This window comes from Chiloscyllium punctatum, chromosome 3, assembly GCF_047496795.1.
Source record: "Chiloscyllium punctatum isolate Juve2018m chromosome 3, sChiPun1.3, whole genome shotgun sequence".
Classification (NCBI taxonomy): Eukaryota; Metazoa; Chordata; class Chondrichthyes; order Orectolobiformes; family Hemiscylliidae; genus Chiloscyllium; species Chiloscyllium punctatum.
Genome location: NC_092741.1, coordinates 34,873,059 through 34,894,520, shown reverse-complemented (window position 1 = coordinate 34,894,520; position 21,462 = coordinate 34,873,059). Strand labels below are relative to the sequence as shown.

The window sequence follows — 21,462 nt, the reverse complement described above, 5'->3', positions numbered from 1 at the left end:
TGGTTTCCCTTTGTTTACTTTACTTGTTACATCCTAAAGAATTCTAATAAATTTGTCAAACATAGATTCCTTTTCACAAAGATATGTTGTCTTTGCTCGATATTAGGATTTTCAGAATAGTCTGCGAATACTTCTGTTGTGATCACAGTGAAAAATGACTATCAATATTCTACTTACATTATTTGATATCAATACCTGAGACCTTCATGGACTCAACATGATTTTTAAAATAAAGGCACTGCTGACCTGAAATGGCTGCTTTCTTGCAAACCCATGTATCCCATATGGATACACAAAAAAAAAGCTTCAGAATTATCACTTTACTTAAGAAACACTGAAACTCTGTGAAGTGTCAAAAAATTGTATCTTTTGTTTTACTTACACTTGCATGATAACTTTACATTGAAGATGAAAGGTTATCTGCAGAATGTTTAGTTTGGAAAAGATAATGTAGCCATTCTAAGAATATGCAAACAAACCTTATTTCAATAGTTAAAAATCACACAACACCAGGTTATAGTCCAACACTATTGGAACTAATTGGAACACTAGCTTTTGGAGCGCTGCTCCTTCATCAGGTGGTTGTCATGAAAGCTAGTGATTCCAATTAAACCTGTTGGACTATAACCTGGTATTGTGTGATTTCTAACTTTGTACACCCCAGTCCAACACTGACTTCTCCAAATCATGACTTATTTAAATAGCTTGCTATGAGCAACAAAGAAAGAGAAAGCAAGAACATATAGCAAGAATATGGAAAGTTCCTCTCTCCATCTCTCAATCTTATTTTTGGCAAACCACACCAGTGAAATAAAGGCTTGGAAAATCCTCCGTTGACTGAAAAATCAAGATATCAGCAATCTTCATCACTTATGAGGATCGGGGCAGCAGCTAAACAATTGGAACTCACATTTAACATTGTAACTTACAGACTCTAAGAAAGTGTACAATACACCTGCCTTTATGATTCTTCTTCCTGTCTGTCCTCGGCACTTCTTCTTTCAAAGCTTCTCTTTAAGCTCGTTACTTGTGTCATGCATGTGTTTGTTGTCTTCTTTTCAGATAATAAAACTCCACTCTCTTTCACTCAAGAAATCCTTGAAATTGGTGGTCCTCAATTTTTTTATCTGGTTTTCGAAATTAAGTGAAGTTTGGTAACTACATGCTAAAAAGGAAATAATAAAACAGGTATTTATCGTGACAAGTGGGGTTGGAAGAAAGAGAAGAACCATGACCTCTCCTCACCTGGTTATAACATTTCCTTAATAATGGATTCCAGCATTTCTCCTTTCATACATGTTCATGTAACCTTCCGATAATTTCCTGTTTTTGGTTTTCCGTCTTTCTTGAATAGGGGCATTACGTTTGTATTTTTCTAATGTCTTGCACTCCCTCTAGAATGTAAGGGATTTTGGAAAATTACAGCCAATCTGTCCACCATAACTGATCTTCATTGATTTACAAATAATGGCAAACCTTTTTAGGATATTATCAGGATATTCATGAGAACTACCGCTGTGAAGTGAAAACAACCTTTATACTGAAAGACAGGAGAATGCTGATTGTTTGGCAAGTGGACTGTTAAGTCAGTTAGATGATGACTGACAGTTAAATACCAAGCTTTGTTAAAATTTTAACTCAGGTACTTGGCTGTCAGAAATGAACCAGCCACCTCATTTGCCAAGTTGAAACCGGTGGAGAGCATGTTTCTGCTTGCAAAGAATATATGTAGTATATGTAGTTCCCAGTACATGCAAGTGGATCACAGTGTGAGCCTGATGTAATTTTTGCACAAGTCATATTTAGTTTTGCACACCATGTAGTCAAGGGCTAATTGGAGACGATTAATATCTTTATTGATATGAACGGTTGACAGTAATGCAGGTCCATGTGACATGAGGTACATAATTTATATATGTTTGTGTGTATACAATTTATTTTAGGGTTTGGAGTTTGAATGAGTGATACGTGGGTTTTGATCCATTTGTAAAGGTATGGTAAACTCACTATAGTCTCAGAAGGTCATATGACTGCTCCCTAGTCTTGAAATCCCCCATCTTAGGGAAAAGGCAGCCACCATTAGCTTTATCCAAACACCTCATTATTTTATAAACTTTTATAAGTCACCTCTCAACCTCCTACACTGCAGAGAAAAAACATCCTAGCTTATCCAACCTTCCTTTATAACTAAAACATCCTGGTAAATCTCTTCTGAGCATTCTTGCAGTTAATAATATCCTTCCTAAAACTAAAACTGGACACAGTACTTCAGAAGAGGCCTCACCAATGTCCTGTACAATCTCAGCATGACTTCTGAATTCCTCTAATCAAAATACTGAGCAATGAAGACAAGCATGCCAAACACCTCTTTAACCATCGTGTCTATATGTGATGCAAACTTCAAAGAAATATGTACCTGACATCCTAGGGCTCTCTGTTCTGCAACAGATTAGATTCCCCTACAGTGTGGAAACAGGCCCTTCAGCCCCAACAAGTCCATACCAAGCCTCTGAAGAGTAACCCACGCAGACCCATTTCCCTCTGACTAATGCACCTGACACTATGGGCAATTTAGCATGACCAATTCACCTACCTGCACATCTTTGGACTGTGGAGGAAACCCACGCAGACTCAGGGAGAATGTGCAAACTCCACACAGACAGTCGCCCAAGGCTGGGATCAAACCTGGATCCCTGGCGCTGAGGCAGTAGTGCTAACCATTCAGCCATTGATCCATTTGATCAAGATCCCTTTGTAATCATAGAAAACCTTCTTCACTGCCTACTGTGCCACCAATTTTTATGTCGTTTACAAACGTACTAACAATGCCCTCTATATTCTCATCCAAATCATTTATATAAATGACAAACAAAAGAGGGCTCAGAACTGATCCCTGCAGAACATCACTGGTGACAGGCATCCAGTCTGAAAAGCAACTCTCCACTACCAATCTCTGTCCCCTGCCAATTATCTACCCAATTGGCAAGCTCACCCTGAATCCCATGTGTCCTAACTTTACTAATTAGGAGAAAGTGAGGACTGCAAATGCTGGAGACCAGAGGTAAAGACAGTGGCGCTGGAAAAGCACAGCAGGTCAGGCAGCTTTCAAGGAGCAGGAGGGTCAACGTTTTGGGTATAAGCTCTTCATCAGGAATGTGTGGAGGTGGTGGTCCAAGGGGGCTGAGAGGGGTGTGGTTGGTGCGAAGATAGCTAGGAATGCGATAGGTGGATTAAGGTGTGGTTTGATGGTGATAGGTTGGAGTGGAGGGTGAAGCGGATAGTTGGGAAGGAAGAAGGACAGGTAGTGAGGGGTAAATATAGTATAGGGGAATAGGTCTGGGTGGCTTATTCTTCGGAGGGTCAGTGTGGACTTGTTGGGCCAAAGGATCCGTTTCCACGCTGTAGGGATTCTATATGTTTCCCTCCCCATTCCTTTCAGCATTCCACAGAGACTATTCCCTCTGTGAATCCCTCGTTAGGCCCACACATCCTACCAACGCAGCCTTCACTCCTGGCACCTTCCCTTGCCACCACAAGAGGTTTAACACCTGTGCCCACAAATCACCCCTCACCTCCGTCTAAGGTCCAAAAGGATCCTTTCATATCAGGCAGAGATTTTCCTGCACCTCCAAACCCCTGTTGATATCATCTCCTCTTCATTGGGGAGACAGGACTCCAGCTTGTGGAATGTTTCAGAGAACATCTCTGGGACACACGTACTGAACAACCCCAAAGTCCTGTGGCCGATCACTTCAACCCCACCCCCCTGCCAACCCGAAACTCCACCAAGGACATGCACATCCTGGGCCTCCTCCACCAAATTCTAGCCACCCGACGATTGGAGGAAGATCATTTCATCTTCTGCCTTGGGACCTTCCAATCACATGCAATCAATGTCAATATCACCAGTTTCCTCATCTCCCCTCCCTGCACTTTATCTCGGATCCAACCCTCCTACTTGGCACCGCCCTCTTGAATGTCCTACCTGTCCATCTTCCTTCCCCCCCATCAACTCCACCCTCCACTCCGACCTGTCACCATCACCCTCACCTTATCCACTTATCACATTCCTAGCTATCTTTCCCCCCCAAGTCCCCAACTCCTCCCATTTATTTCTCGGCCCCCTTGGACCCCCCCCCCCCCCCCCCCCCCCCCCCCACCCCCCAAACACATTCCTGATGAACAGCTTATGCTCAAAATGTTGACTCTCCTGCTCCTCAGATGCTGCCTGACCGGCTGTGTTTTTCCAGCACTGCACTTTTTAACTTTACTAATTAGTCTACTGTGCAGAACCTTGTCAAAGGCTTTGCAAAGGTCCAAGTAAACAGCATCTACTGCTCTGTCCTCATCAATTGTTTCGGTAACTTCCTCAATAAACTCAATTAAATTTGTGAGACACAGCTTTCCTCACACAAAACCATGCTGACTATCCCGAATTAATCTTTGCCTCTCTAAATGTCCACAAATCCCATCTTTTAAAATCACCTCCAACAAATGACCCACAACCGAAGTCAGACCAGAGGTCTTCAGTTTCCTGGGTTTTCCTTATAACCTTATAACAAATGTACAATATTAGCCACCCTCCAGTCATCAGGCACCTCACCTGTAGTTATAGATGATGCAAATATTTCTGCAAGGGATCTCGCAATGTCCTCCCTTACTGCCCAAAACATTCTAGGTGCATTAGATTAGGTCCCGGAGATTTATTCATCTTTATAACCTCTGAGATCTCCCAAATTTCCTCTTCTGTAGTGTGAACTGTTTTTAAAACATCAAGATTTATTTCTCTGTATTCTCTCAACTCCATTTCTTTCTCCACAATAAAAACTGACACAAAATACTTATTTAGTATCTTTCCCATCTCCTGGGGTTCAACGCAAAGATGACCTCCTTGACCTTTAAGGGGCCTACCCTCTCTCTAGTTACCCTCTTTCTCCTAATGTATTTGTAGAATCTCTTTGGATTAATTACCCTTATCTGCCAATGTTATTTTATATCCCCTCTTCACGTTCCTGATTTCGTTTAGAAGAATCCTCTGACACTCTTATATTGATTAAGAGATTCAATTAACCAAATTGTCTATATCTAAAATAAGATCCTCTTTTATTATTGACTAGAACCTCAGTTTCTTCATTCATCCATTGTTCCTTAATCTTACCTGCCTTACCCTTCACTCTAACAGGAAAAAAATGCCTCTCAACTCTCGTCATCACACCGTTGAAAGTGTCTCACTTGTCATATGTCCTTTTTCCTGCAAACAGTCTACTCCCATTAAATTTTGAAAGTTATTGTCTCATACCCTTAAAATTCGCCTTACTCCAATTAAAAACTTTAACTTATGGGAGGCTGATCCAAATCAAGGCAGGACCTATACCATTAATGGTAAGATCCTGGGGAGAGTTGATGAACAAAGAGACCTTGGACTGCAGGTTCCTTGAAAGTGGAGTCGCAGGTGGATAGGAAGGCGAGGAAGGCATTTGGTATGCTTGCCTTTATTGGTCAGTAGATTGCGTATAGGAGTTGGGAGATCATGTTGTGGCTGTTTAAGACATTGGCCACTTTTGGAATATTGTGTTAAATTCTGGTCTGTATGCCTTGGGAAAGATGATGTTAAACTTGAAAGAGTTCAGAAAAGATTTACAAGGATGGTTGTGAGGGTTGAAAAATTTGAGCTACTGGCAGAGGATGAATAGGTGGGGCTATTTTCCCTGGAGCATCAGAGGTTAAGGGGTGACCTTATAGAAATTTTTAAATCATGAGGAGAATGGTAAATATGAATGGCCAAGGTCTTTTCTTTGTGGTGGGCAAGTCCAGAAAAAGAAGGCATAGTTTTAAGGTAAGGGGGGAAATATTTAAAAGGGACCTTAGGGACAACTTTTTCATGCAGAGGGTGGTGCTGAAATGGAATGAGCTGCCTGTAGAAGTGGTGGAAGTTGGTACAATTGCAACATTTAAAATGGATCTGGATGCGTATATGAATAAGAAGGGTTTAGAGGAATTTGGGCCAAATGCTGATAAATGGGAATAGGTTAATTTAGGATATCTGGTTGGCATGGGTGAGGTGGACTAAAGGATCTATTTTCTTGCTGTCCGTCTCTATGACCCTATGACTCTATAACAAGTGAAGCTGGCTAGTTCACACTGCTGCTATATAGACGTAACAAAAATGGTGTTTGCCATCTAATAGGGTGTTACCATCAAGCCAAAATGACATTCTGTCTATCACACAAATGAATGAAGTTGTTATAAGAATTTTAGTGCTGTTTTGATGTGTGTAGATTATTCTTCCACTAAACTAATGAATTGTATCAAACAAAAGGATTCTGGGAAATCCTGAGAAGGATGCTGGGTAATCCAGGATGGAATGCGGGAAAAAGTTGTGGCTGTAAGAGCTGCTCCTTTTTTTGAAATTTCATAAGTTTTGGAAGAGATTTCCTTGAATTCCAGGAGCAGCAATTACTGTTTTATATGCTGTTGCATTGTTTTGGAACTTTTGGGGACAAAAGATCAAAACACTGGTACTTTAAAAAGGAGAAAGACAGACAAAGGCAGTCACCACATGGTCAGAGAAAGAAATCTATACTGCTGTGGGACACAGCAGTGAATTTGCACAGTTACTGCCTTTTCTGTTTGAGTTCAAGTATCCCTGGACATCAGAGGGCATCTAGCAAAAAATATCAAACAGCAAAATTCACAGCTGACCTTGGAGGAACCTGTGTGGGAGAGCTCACAGCACAGGAACAGATAAGTGCATGGTTTTTAAGTAAGGAACAGATAAGTGCATAGCCTTGCTGTAAATCTACAATAGTGAGTAGAGTGGGTTCTTTCTTGATTGTGTTTTTTTGAGAACTGTCTCTTCATTAAATTTTGAAAATATAAGCCATAAGTATTAAGTTCGTCTAGAGCAGTGTTTTTATGAGCAATAAGATGGTGCTATTTTCTCATCTGTAGATTGTAAAGGAGCAAAGATGGCCTTTAGTAAGGTGATGTGCTCTTTCTGTTGGATGTGCAAGGTTAGGGAGAGTTTCCATGTTACTGATGATTGTCTGCAGGTAGTATCTTTGGTTGCGAATCCTGTCAGATCACATGGATCGGTTGGAGCAGCAGTCATAGGCAATAAGGAATTTGCTGGAACGAGAGGGTGTGATGGATGGCAATTATAGGAAGGGGGAAATGCCACAGATATAGTCAGGTGGATGGGTTAACGCCAGGAAAGGTAGGAGGGGTTCACAGGCAGTGGCTATACCCATCTTGAACAAGTATGCTGTTTTGGAAAATGTACTCTCAGGTGAATGTAGCATGAACAGCCACGTTTCTGGTATCAAGAAAGGGTCTAATGTAATGAAGGGTACATTGGGTTCCAAGCGATCGATTGTGTTAGGGGACTATCTAGTCAGACACAGACAGACGTTTCTGTGGCCAGCAGTGAAAAATCAGAATGTTATGTTGCCTCCCTGGTGCCAGGATCAAGGATATCTCAGAGAGGATGCAGAATGTTCTCAAGGGGAGAGAAACCACCACAACGTCATTGTACACATTTGAACTAATGACATAGGAAGGGAAAAGGATAAGATTCAGAAGGGAGAATATAGAAAGCTAGGCAGGAATTTAAAAAAGGAGGTCCTCGAAGGTAGTAATATCTAGATTACTCCCAGTGTTATGAGCTAGTGAGGGTAGGAATAGGAGGATAGAGCAGATGATTGTTTGGCTGAGGAGTTGGTGCAGGGGAGAGGGTTCACAATCTTGGATCATTGGAATCTCTTCTGGGGTAGAAGTGACCTGTTCAAGAAAGATGGATAGCACCTAAATTGGAAGGGGAATAATGTACTGGCAGGGAATTTTGCTATAGCTGCTCGGGAGGATTTAAACTGGTAAGGCAGGGGGCTCGGACGCAGGGAAATAGTGAGGAAGGAGATCAATCTGAGACTGCTACAGTTGGAAAAAGGAGTAAGAGAAACTGGGCAGGCAGGAACAAGGCAGATAACAAAGTAGGATTGATAAATTGAACTACATTCATTTCAATGCAAGAGGCCTAACAGGGAAGGCAGATTAACTCAGGGCATGGTTAGGAACATGGGACTGGGATATCATAGCAATTACAAAAAACATGGCTCAGGGATGGACAGGACAGGCAACTTAATTTTCTAGGATACAAATGCGAAAGGAAGGACAGAAAGGGGGGCAAGAAAGGAAGGGGAGTGACGTTTTTGATAAGGGATAGCATTATGGCTGTATTTGGGGAGCATGTTCCTGGGAATACATCCAGGGAAGTTATTTGGGTGGAACTCAGAAATAGGAAAGGGATGATCGCCTTCTTGGGATTACATTATAGAACCCCCCCAATAGTCACCAGGAAATTGAGAAACAAATTTGTAAGGAGATCTCAGTTATCTGTAAGAATAATAGGGTGGTTGTGGTGGGGAATTTTAACTTCCCAAACATAGATTGTGACTGCCATAGTGTTTAGGGTTTAGATGGAGAGGAATTTGGTAGGTGCATACAAGAAAACCTTCTGATTCAGTGTTGGATGTACTTACTAGAGAAGTGGCAAAACGTGGCATACTTTTGGGAAATAATGCAGGCCAAGTGACTGAGGTGTCAGTGGGAGAGCACTTTGGGGCCAGCAACCATAATTCTATTAGCTTTAAAATAATGATGGAAAAGGATAGACCCGATCTAAAAGTTGAAGTTCTAAATTGTAGGAAGGCCAATTTTGACAATGTTAGGCAAGAACTTTCAAAGGTTGATTGGGGGCAAAAGTTTGCAGGTAAAGGCACAGCAAGAAAATGGGAAGCCTTCAAAAATGAGATAACGAGAGTCCAGAGACAGTATATTCCTGTCAGGGTGAAAGGCAATGCGAGATAATTAGAGAAATTGAGGTTTTTGTTAAGATAAACAAAAAAGCATATGTCAGGTATAGACAGCAGAGATTGTGTGAATCCTTAGAAGAGTATAAAGGCAGGAGGAGTATACTTAAGGGGGAAATCAAGAGGACAAAAAGGGTACATGAGATAGCTTTGGCAAAAAGGATAAAGGAGAATTCAAAGTGATTTTATAAATATATTAAGGACAAAAGGATAACTAGGGAGCGAGTAGGGCCCCTCAAAGATCAACAAGGCAGCCTATGTGTGGAACTGCAGGAGATGGGGAAGATACTAAATGAGTATTTTGCATCAGTGTTTACTGTGGAGAAGGACATGGAAGATATAGAATATGGAGAAATAGATGGTGACATCTTGAAAAATATCCATATTACAGATGAGGCGGTGGTGGATGCTTTAACACGCATAAAAGTGGATAAATCCCCAGGACCTGATCAGGTGTACCCTAGAACTCTGTGGGAAGCTAGGGAAGTGATTGTTGGGCCCCTTGCTGAGATGTTTGTGTCATCAATAGTCACAGGTGAGGTGCTGGAAGACTGGAGGTTGGCTATGGTGGTGCCACTATTTAAGAAAGGTGGTAAGGAGAAGCCAGGGAACTCTCGACAAGTGAGCCTGCCATCATGGTTGGCAGGTTGTTGGAGATAAACCTGAGGGATAGGATGTACATGCATTTAGAAAGGCAAGGACTGATTAGGGATAATCAACGTGGCTTTGTGAGTGGGAAATCATGTCTCACAAACTTGATTGAGTTTTTTGAAGAAGTAACAAAGAGGATTGATGAGGCAGAGCAGTAGATGTGATCTATATAGACTTCAGTAAGGCGTTCGACAAGGTTCCCCATGGGAGACTGGTTAGTTAGCAAGATCAGATTCTCATAGAATACAGGGAGAACTCGCCATTTGGATACAGAACTGATTCAAAGGTAGAAGACAGAGGGTGGTGGTGGTGGATTGCTTTTCATACTAGAGGCCTGTGACCAGTGGAGTACCACAAGGATCGGTGCTGGGTCCACTACTTTTCATCACTTATGTAAATGATTTGAATGTGAACATACGAGATATAGTTGACTCCAAAATTGGAGGTGTTGTGGACAGCAAAGAAGGTTACCTCCGTTTTTAATTTAGATAAATGTGAGGTGCTGCATTTTGGAAAGGCAACTCAGAGCAGGACATAATGGGAAGGTCCTAGGGAGTGTTGCTGAACAAAGAGACCTTGGAATGCAGGTTCATATTTGGCTTGAAAGTGGAGTTGCAGGTAGATAGGATAGTGAAGAAAGCATTTGGTATGCTTTCCTTTATTGGTCAGATAATTGAGTGTAGGATTTGGAAGGTCATGTCGAGGCTGTACTGGACATTGATTAGATCACTTTTGGAATATTCTGTGCAATTCTGAACTGCCTCCTTTTGGAAGGATGTTGTGAAACTTGAAAGTATTCAGAAAAGATTTCCAAGGATGTTGCTAGGGTTGGAAGATTTGAGCTACAGGAAAAGGCTGAATAGGCTGGGTCTGTTTTCTGCTGAGCGTTGGAGGCTGCGGGGTGACCTTATAGAGGTTTATAAAATCATGAGGGGCATGGATAGGGTAAATAGACAAGACCTTTTCCCTGAGTTGGAGGAGTCCTGCACTGGAGGACTTAAATTTAGAGTGAGAGCAGAAAAAAGTTAAAAGGGACCTAAGGGGAAACTTTTACACACAGAGGGTGGTGCATGTATAGAATGAGCCGCCAGAGGAAGTGGTGGAGGCTGATACAATTACAGCTTTTAAAAGGCATCTGGATGGGTATATGAATAGGAAGAGACATGGGTCAAGGACTGCAAATGGGACAAGATTAGGTTAGGATATCTGATCAGTATGGACGAGTTGGACTGAAGGGTCTATTTCTGTGCTATATATCTCTGTGACTCTATGAATCTAACCTATCCCTTCACAACAGGCAAAGTGCTGATAGTATTCAACTAGCTTCTGCTTGCAAATATTAAAACATCGACTGCAATATTAGGAGTGATTCCATTATTGAACAATCAAGCAGACTGCTTCTGGATTCTGTCAAGCATCTTGAGTGCTTTTAGAACTACAAACATCCAGGCATGTGGCGAGCATTCCATCACATGATAAAAAGCAAAGTACTGCAGATGCTGGAAATCTGAAATAACCACAGAGAACTGAGTCCAGTATGATCCTTCTTTAGAAGTTAGTATGCAAATACAACAAGTGATTAGGAAAACAAATACAATGTTGTCTTTTATTGTTTTGAGGACTGGAATATAAAAGTGCACCTCAAAATGATTTGGATATGAGCTTAAGAGGTGTACTTAGTAAGTTTGCAGATGACACCAAAATTGAAGGTGTATTGAACAGTGAAGAAGGTTACCTTGAATTACAAAGTGATCTTTGTCAGATGAGCCAATGGGCTGAGGAGTGGCAGGATGGAGTTTAATTTAGATAAAAGTGAGGTGCTGCATTTTGGGAAAGCAAATCTTTGCTGGACTTATACACTTAATGATAAGGTTCTAGGGAGCGTTGCTGAACAAAGAGACCTTGGAGTGCAGGTTCATAGCTCCTTGAAAGTGGAGTCGCAGGTAGATAGGATAGTGAAGAAGGAGTTTGGTATGCTTTCCTTTATTGGTCAGAGTATTGAGTACAGGAGTTGAGAGGTCATGTTGCGGCTGTACAAGACATTGGTTAGGCCACGTTTGTAATATTGCATGCAATTCTGGTCTCCTTCCTATCGGAAGGATGTTGTGAAGCTTAAAAGGGTTCAGAAAAGATTTACAAGGATGTTGCCAGGGTTGGAGGATTTGAGGTATAGGGAGAAGTTAAATAGGCTGGGGCTGTTTTTCCTGGAGCATCAGAGGCTGAGGGGTGACTTTATAGAGGTTTATAAAATCATGAGGAACATGGATAGGGTAAATAGACAAAGTCTTTTCCCTGGGGTGGAGGAATCCAGACTCGAGGGCATAGGTTTAGGGTGAGAGGGGAAAGATATAAAAGAGACCTAAGGGGCATCTTTTTCATACAGAGGTGCGTGTGTGGAATGTGCTGCCAGAGAAAGTGAGGAAGGCTTGTACAATTGCAACATTTAAAAGGCATCTGGATGGGTATATGAATAGGAAGGGTTTGGAGGGATATGGGCCAGGTGCTGGCAGGTGGGACTAGATTGGGTTGGGATATCTGGTTGGCATGGACATGTTGGACGGAAGGGTCTGTTTCCGTGCTGTAAATCTCTATGACTCTATTTGGAGTACTGTGTACAGTTTTGGTCTCCTGTTGAACAAAGTAATAATTGCTTCAGAAACAGTTCAGATTGGTTCACCTGATTTATTAAGAGTGAAAGACCTTTGATGAAAAGCTAAGCATAGTAGGCTACACTCACTGGAGTTTAAAAGAATGCAAAGTAATATTTGTGCTATTTAATTTCTTCATTAAAATTGATTTTATACTTCGATCGTCTGAGCTGCTGTCATTCCTTATTGCTGTGTTGATCTCATCCTTTATGAACAGAGCTTTCCACCTCCTTTTCCTTTCTTTATGCTTTTAATCCTTTGTGCTTTTAATCCTATCCTTTTGCCATTTTTCTCTGGTCTGACCCCTTTTTGTTGCTGAACTCTTATTTTTGTAAACTATATCTCTTTCTGTCACACTCCTCTACCCTGTACTGTTGCTTTGGCCTTTCTGTAACTTGCTAAATTACTCTTCCCTGAAACACTCTGCACCTCCTGACCCCCACACTGCTCCTCCTCAGCCACTGTTTGTTTTAAAATTCTCCCTTTCTCTCTCCAGCCCTGGTTATTCAGTTCATCAGGGCATTGGACACAGCCTGGTTAAACCTCAGCCCAAAGAAACAGCTCTCTTTCCTGGGTAGAGGTTCCAGTGCCCAAGAATCAAAACTAATTTCTTTGACATCAATCTTTGAGCTATACCTTCAACTCTGATCTTATTTATTCATTGTCAATTTGTTGGTGGCCCAAGTAGTAGTTCAAAGACTTGGGGATCCCAGTGTGCAAGGAGATCTGATGCTCACAGGTTGTTGGGGCTGGCAGGGGGGAGGATGTTGATTTCTGATGATGGTGCAGGAAACAGATGGTGATCGGGGTTTTCCACGAGGTGATGAGGTGAGCAGACAGGCTCATATGGGTGGACAGGCTGGGAGGATTGACTGTTTACAGTTCAGCTTGTAGGGCCGTGAGGAAACTCTTCCGCTCCTCTTGGTCTCTGTTGATTCGGTCTTTCATGCCATGGGGAATCTTGGCATAGAGGGTACTGCAATCTCATTCCAATATTTAAATGACCGAACAATATTCCATGAACAAATTAGTAGGTCACTCCCTCACTCAACCTCAGTTAAACTTGGAAATTGGAGAGTTTCAATCTGGTTTGATTCTTTTAAGGTGAAGGGTGGAAGGTATAGGGGAGATGTCAGGGGTGGGTTCTTTACCCAGAGAGTGGTGGGGGCATGGAATGCGCTGCCCGTGGGAGTGGTAGAGTCAGAATCATTGGCGACCTTTAAGCGGCATTTGGATAGGTGCATGGATGGGTGCTTAATCTAGGTTAGAAGTTCGGCACAACATCGTGGGCCGAAGGGCCTGTTCTGTGCTGTATTGTTCTATGTTCTATGTTCTATTTTTCCTGATACTATGCATTTTAAGCTTTCAGAGTATCCTAAGCCATGGTTTTTTTTGGGAATTAAGATACTACCCACTGAGCTACAATTTCTACCTAAGAAATTACTTGCATTTATATTGTGATAATGTGAAGTCATCCATTTTGGTAGGAATAGCAGTAATAAGTGATTATTTGAATGGTAAGAAATTGCAGCATGTTGCTGAGCAGAGGGACCTGGGTGTCCCTATGCATCAATGCAGAAAGTTGGTTTGCAGGTACAACAGATAATTAAGAAGGCAAATGGAATATGTCCTTTATTGCTAGAGGGGTGAGTTTAAAAGTAGAGAGGATATGTTGCAGCTGTATAGGGTGCTGGTGAGGCCACACCTGGAAAACTACGTGCAGTTTTGGTTTCCTTACTTGAGAAAGGATGTACTGGTACTGGAGGGGGTGCAGAGGAAATTCACTAGGTTGATTCCGGAGTATAGAGCGTTGGCTTATGAGGAAAGACTCAGTAGAATTTTCTTCATTGGAATTTAGAAGAATGAGGGGGAAATCAATTAGGCACTGTTGCAGGACAAATGTTTGATCAACTTCGGACAATAAAGAACACAGAAACAGGAAATGAATAAGATATCTCAGTAATCTGTATTGATTAGAGGATAAATATATCATCCAGGAGAATTCTCATTTTCAAACAGTATGACTATTGAACCAGGGTGTCAGAATGCGGTCTCATCAGAAAGAACATGAGCAACCTCTAGAAATTTCAGTTGTCATGGAAATGCTTGTGAGTTATTCTGTCTCTGATCTAAAAGATATTGTAAGAATTGAATTTATAAGTGAAGTAATTGGAGGGATGGAGTGGAATGGAACAGCAGCTTATCAGATTGAAAGATGAAAGATTGAAATTGAAAGATGCTTCCCTCAAAATTCCAAAGCTGTTTCTCCTGTAACAATGATGCATAGAAGTCTATACGATTCTATAATAAGCTACCCTCCCTACTCTGTATTACGACTCCCTACCCTCCCTACTCTGTACCAGATGATGACTGATAATGATGAACAACATTCTCTCAACACTGTGCAGCAACCCAAATGTTTCTGTGTGAATCATACACAATTTGGACCTTACAAGTCAATATTTAAAGCACTCACATACTTTCCAAACGATGTTGGTGAGGTCCACATATATGCTATAATGCTATAACTTCCAAGTATTTCTAACCATTAGTTAATTTCTGTACAATTGTTGGTGAAGTTTTTTTTGTCTTTTTTATCGATGTTGCATGGGTAAAATTAATTAATTGAGCATTGTTTGCCCATCCCTAATTGCCCAGAGGACAATTAAGAATCAAATTACTTTAGGTCTGGAGTCACACGTAAATTAGATCAGATAAGGATAGCAGTTTTCCTTGCTATGAGTTTCTTGCCATTGCCTTGAACATGAGTGAACAAGATAGGTTTTTATAAGAATTCCCAATGGCTACATGGTCAGCATTAGGCCAGCTTTTATTATCAAATACATTTCTAATTGAATTCAAATTTTATCAAAGCAATAGCCTGGGGATTTAGATTACTTGTCCAGTGACAGTACCACTACACTACCATCCCCTACTAAAAAAAGATAAACATAATACCGGAATAGTTTCCCACCAATTCAGTGGTGGCAGGTTAGTACAGTGGTTAGCACTGCTGCCACACAATGCCAGGGACCAGGATTTGATTCCAGCCTTGGGTGATTGTCTGTGTGGATTTTGCATATTCTCCCTGCATGGGTTTCCTCTGGATCCTCCCACAGTCCAAAGATGTGCAGACTAGGTGAGTTAGCCATGGTAACTGTTGGGTTTCTGGGATCAGTGGGTCTGGGTGGAACACTTTTCAGAGGACTGGTGCAGACTTGATGAGCTGAATGTCCTCTTTCTGCTCTGTAGGGATTTTATGAATTCAAAACAAAGCCTCCCACTCCTAGACCTGACACTGACTGTACTGAGAAATACAAAGTGATCAAGTCATCCCGTTATAGCGTCGTAGAGTCATTGAGATGTACAGCATGGAAACAGACCCTTTGGTCTAATTCGTCCATACCGACCAAATGTCCTAACCTAATTTAGTCCTATTTGCCAGCACTTGGCCCATATCCCTCTAAACACTTCCTAATCATACACCCATCTAGATGTCTTTTAAATACTGTAATCGTACCAGCCTCCACCACTTCCTCTGGCAGCTCATTCCATACACGCACCACTCTGTGTGAAAAAGTTGCCCCTTAGGTCTCTTTAAATCTTTCCCCTCTCATCCCAAACCTATGCTCTCTAGTTCTGGAATCCGCCATCCCAGGGGAAAGACCTTGTCTATTTATCCTATCCATGCGCCTCATGAATTTATAAACCTCTATAAGGTCACCCCTCAGTCTCACACTCCAGTGAAAACAGACCCAGCCTATTCAACCTCTCCCAATAGCTCAAATCCTCCAACCCTGGCAACATCCTTGTAAATCTTTCCTGAACCCTTTCAAGTTTCACAAGATCCTTCCAATAGAAAGGAGACCAGAGTTGCATGCAATATTCCAAAAATGATCTAATCAACATCCTGTACAGCTGCAACATGACCTCCCAAATCCTGTACTCAATACTCTGATCAATAAAGGAAAGAATACCAAACACATTCTTCACTATCCTATCCACATGCGATTCTACTTTCAAGGAACTATGAAACTGCACTCCAAGGTCTCTTTGTTCAGCAACACTCACTAGGACCTTACCATTAAGTGTATAAGTCCTGCTAAGATTTTCATTTCCAAAATGCAGCACCTCGCATTTATCCAAATTAATCTCCATCTGCCACTCCTCAGCCCATTGGCCAATCTGATCAAGATCCCATTGTACTCTGAGGTAGCCTTCTTGATGTCTGCTACACCTCCAATTTTGGTGTCATCTGCAAACTTACTAACTGTACCTGCTATGTTCGCATCCAAATCATTTATATAAATGACAAAAAGTAGTGGACCTGGCTCACCATTGGTCACAGGCCTCAGATCTGAAAAGCAATCCTCCACCACCACCCTCTGTCTTCTACCTTTGAGCCAGCTCTGTATCCAAATGGCTAGTTCTCCCTGTATTCCATGAGACTTAACCTTCCTAACCAGTGTCTCATGAGGAACCTTGTCGAACACCTTACTGAAGTCCATACAGATCATGTCCACTGTTCTGCACTCATCGATCTTCTTTGTTACTTCTTCAAAAACCTCAATCAAGTTTGTGAGACGTGATCTCCCATGCATAAAGCCACACTGACTATCCCAAATCAGTCCTTGCCTTTCCAAATACATCTACATCATATGTCTCAGGATTCCCTCCAACAACTTGTCCACCACCAATATCAGGCTCACCAGTTTATAGTTCCCTGGCTTTTCCTCACCTTTCCTCACCACATTAGTCAACCTCCGGTTTTCTGGCACTTCACCTGTGACTATCGATGGTACAAATATCTCAGCAAGCGGCCCAACAATCACTTCCCTAGCTTCCCACAGAGTTCTAGGTCTCATTACATGAAGTGTTTTCCATTTTTCTATGGAAATTGCTGCAAAGGTTGCCAGCTCAAATTTGGTAGATAACCAGTGAATGGGGGAAATTGTGGACTGTGGCCTTTATATTCATGCTTGTAGTGAAAAAGAGATCTGTGACATTCACTCAGTGAAAAACTGCACCACTAATTTGTCAGCTGCAGCAAGAATGTCTTCTTGCTGAGGAATGGATTTATTGTCAAGATGACTGGAGAGACTTACTAGTGTGAAGCATTTCCAGCAAACCAAGCCCTCTCTAATATCAAGAGCTGAAGACACACTTCTTGATGTGTGTCTTCAACTCTGTGATCGTCTCTATATTAATGACCAGTTCCTCTGCACTCCAGCTGCTCAGTCCTGTCAAAGTTCGAGAAGAATTGGGGCAGCGTGGTTAAGTGGGGGATGCCTCTGTATTCATGGTGGCCTGCAGAACTTTGGTGAATGAATTTCAATTATTTTCAATGTTTTATTTGCTTTAATATTAATTGCAATTTAATATTAATCTCTCCACCACTCCATCTCAACCCTTCTGCAAATTTGACAGGATTGAGCAGCTGGAGTATAGAGGAACTGGTGGTACAGCAGTAGGCCTGGGGAGCAGAGGCTGTGACTGGAGCAGATTGAAACATTTTTTGTGAGTTCAAGGCATGATATAGTGGAGAGTGTAGGTATGCTGATAGTGAGGAATTGTTTTCACTTTCCTGTCACACTGCTGAGCAAGCTTTACAAGAACAGCCAAAGTAAATCGTTAGCCTACTACTGTAGTATTTACAATCTGCTCAAGTTTTCATGAACTTCAACTTTCGGATTTAAGTGTCAGTGGCATTCAGTTGCATTGCTCGGAGCTGCCTATGATTGGGACTGCAAGATTTGGATCAGTATTGTCGTTGAGAGTTGTCGTTGAGAAGGTGGTCATGACCTGCTTTGTGAACCATTGCACTCTGTTTGGCAATGATATGCTCACAATGCAGTTAGGGAGGAAGTTCCAGGATTATGGCCCAGAGACACTGAAGGAATAGTAATATATCCAAGTCAGGATGATGAGTGGCTTCGAGGCTAACTTCCAGGTGGTGTTGTTCTCAAATGTCTGTTTCCTTTGTCCCTCTAAATGGTAGTGGTCATGAATTTGGAAGGTGCTGTTTAAGGAAGCTTGGTGAATTTCTGCAATGCATTTTGTACATTGTATATATTCTGTTACTATGCATTGACAGTGGAGGGCATGCATTTGTGGCAATCAAGTGGTCACTCTTGCTGATACTGTCATGGACAAAAGCAAATGCAGCTGGCAGATTGGCAAGGATGAGGTCAAGAATGTTTTTCCCACTTGTTGGTTCCATCATCACCTGATGCAGACCTAGCCTTGCAGCAATGGCCTTCATTTGGTAATGCTGCTGCCGAGCCACTCTTGGTAATAGAGATTAAAGTCACCTACCCAGAGTACATTCTTCATATTTCACAGAACCACAGACTGGCACAGAAGGAGGCCATTGACACATCCTGTACCTGCTCTTCAAATGAGCATACTTACCTAGTGCTGATGTGCTACCTTACCCCCGTTCCCTTGCACACTATTTCTATTCAAATAATCATCCAATGTCCTTTTGAATGTCTCAATTGGACTTGCCTCCACCACATTTTCAGGCAGTGCATTCCATTTCCTAACTACTCGCTATGTGAAAACATTTTTTCTCACATCATTCTTGTTTCTTTTGCACATCATTTTAAATCTATACTCTTTCATTCTTGCTCCTTTTACCAGTGAGAACAGCTTCTTTCCATCTATTCTATCCAGTCTGCCAATGTTTTTGGAAACGTCGATCAGTTCTCGTCTTAGCTTTCTTCTCTCCAGGGAGAACTGTCCCAACGTCTTCAATCTGTGCTCATAACTGAAATTCCTCATTCCTGGTATCATTCTTGGAAATAATATACTCCAGTGCAACTCTTAACATACCTAGTGCTTCCTCCTATTATTGATCTACATGGAGGGATAGTATGTGATAATCAGTAGGAAATGGCAGTGATGCTCTGATGCTTTGTGTGATCGAGGATTAGTGATAATGACATCTCAACAGGGCATCTGTCTCCTGACTATGCATTAATATGCTGCTATGTTTTGCTGGGTGAGATTGCCAGGTTATGGTGATGTTTGTTGGCCTGGGCATTGTTTGTAAAGTATGATTTCATAGTGTATCTGTCAGACTGTTGCACTAGTCTGTGAGACAGCTCTCCCACTTTTGGTATTAGATCCCAAATGTTAGTCGGGGGAATTTGCAAGGTCAGCAATGCTGTGTGTATCATTGTCATCTCTGGTTGCTAGGTTAATCATATTTCTCAGCATCTGGAGTTACATGCAGGTTGGAACCCCTCCCCTAAAAGGCTAAATAGGTTTTTGCAACAATCAAGAATGGTTTCATGGGGCATCATTAAATCCTTAATTCCAGATTTTTAAAAATTCATGTTTCTCTATGCGCCATGAAAGCTTGGACCCCAGAGTATTACCTGGATCATTGAATTATTAACGAAAACAGAAATTGCTGAAAAAGCTCAGCAGGTCTGGCAACATCTGTGGAGAGAAATCAGAATTGATGTTTTGGGTCGAGTGACCTTTCCTCAGAACTAATCACTGAATTACTAGTCCAATAACAGTACCACGATGGCATCATCTATCAAGATTACAATCACCTCGTAGCTTAATGGACTATTTATTTGCAGTTGATAAATATCACCCTCCAATTCTTTCCTTAATCTGTTTCACACTTAATACATTTTTACTTTTCATATCCTGACATTTTTTGTGATCCTCCTTTTTCTTGGGTCTACTTATCTGTATTTATGTAAAAAGCAAAAAAAAAATGCAAATCCTGGAAATCTGAAATTTAAAAAAAAGAAAATGTTGGAGAAACTCAGCAGTTCTAGCAACATCTGTGGAGAGAAATAGAGTTAATGTTTTGCGTCTGATGTGACTTTCTTTTGTAGTCTGCTGCCAGACTTGCTGCATTTCTCCAGCATTTTCTCTTTTCATATCTGCACTTATGCTTTTATTCACTTTATTTCTCTCCATAAGCTTGATCAATGCCACAAATTTCACTGACAAATTGAGATGAAGGTGATGTAATAATTCTACACCAGATGGTTCCTTCTGGCAGAACTTTCAACAGTTATTCATTAAATCCGAAGTGTAATCACTGGCAATATTCCTAAATTCAAGCAAATAAATCAATCATTGGGTAAGCTTTTCCTAACTTGCTAATTACGTACTTCAACTTAGTTCTGAATATCTTTCTTTGTTTCTATGTTTCATGCAAATTTTCTTCAATAAACTGCAAGTGTTTAAGGTCACATAATTCACAATGTACCCATCTAATTTACATTCTAGAGGTCCAGCTAAAGCAAGATACACAATTGTTTCTCCTATCAAGTGTAAAACACCTGTTTTATCTTGACTTAACATTACTAGCTACTGGGTGAAGGCCATCTATTCCTGTAGATAGTGGTGAAAAACACTAGAAGTGTGAATCTTTTTTTAACAAAAGTTAATGTTAAGCATTCTGTTTAAGCAAGTTACTATACAAGTTCAACAATACTCCTCAAAGTAATCTTTGGGACTAGCTTGGCTGTGTTGAGGGGGGGAGGTGATGCACTCTCATTGGAATAGTAATTCAGAGGTCCAGTCTGCTGGTCTGGGTTCATCGATTCAAATTCCATAAATTCAGCTGATTAATTTCAATTAATAAAATTTGAAACTAAATGGCAGTGTTAAGAAACTTTCATTGTCATAAAAACTCACTTGGTTAATTGATGTTCTTTGTGAAGGGATTGTTGTGATCCTTGCACTTCAGTCCAGCTGCACAGCAATATGGCTGACTCATAACTGCCCTCTGTGAAGATGTAGTAAGCCACTCCATTCAAAATCAATGAGGAGAGAAAATGCTGGCCTTGCCAGTAATACCAAGATCTCATGAAAATAGAAAAAAAATTGTAACATTAGTTAATAATAAAAGTTGAACAGTTCTTTTAAACGAAGCAGTTCAATGACTCAAATCTGGCCCATTTATCAACAAATATTATTTGATTCACCTTCAGAGAGATTGAAGAAGTGCAAGGATATCTAGTCCAAATAAGGCAAGTCATGAGCATGACTCAAAGAGTCTGCAATGGGATATAGACAAGTTTACCATATGGGCAAAACCTTGGCAGATGGAATATAACGTGGGAAAACTTTGGCAGGAAGAATAGAATGTTATTTAAATGGAGAGAGACTGCAGAAAGCTGGGATTTGGGAGTCCTTCTGCATGAGTCACAAAAAGCTAGCATCCAAGTTCAGTGAGTTATAGGGAAGGCAAGTAGAATGTTAGCCTTTATTCCAAAAGATATGGAGTATAAAAATAGGGAAGTCTGCTAAAACTATATAAG

General features: G+C 41.2%; 1 long non-coding RNA gene across 1 annotated transcript; it reads right to left on the bottom strand.

Moving 5' to 3' along the window:
* Window positions 1–964: 964 nt before the first annotated feature.
* On the bottom strand, window positions 965–20,947 carry LOC140454571 (uncharacterized). Its single transcript, XR_011952713.1, has 3 exons — window positions 20,837–20,947; window positions 1,246–1,394; window positions 965–1,165 (listed from the first exon to the last, which is right to left on the bottom strand). It is a non-coding gene; the product is annotated as an uncharacterized lncRNA (long non-coding RNA).
* Window positions 20,948–21,462: the final 515 nt, after the last annotated feature.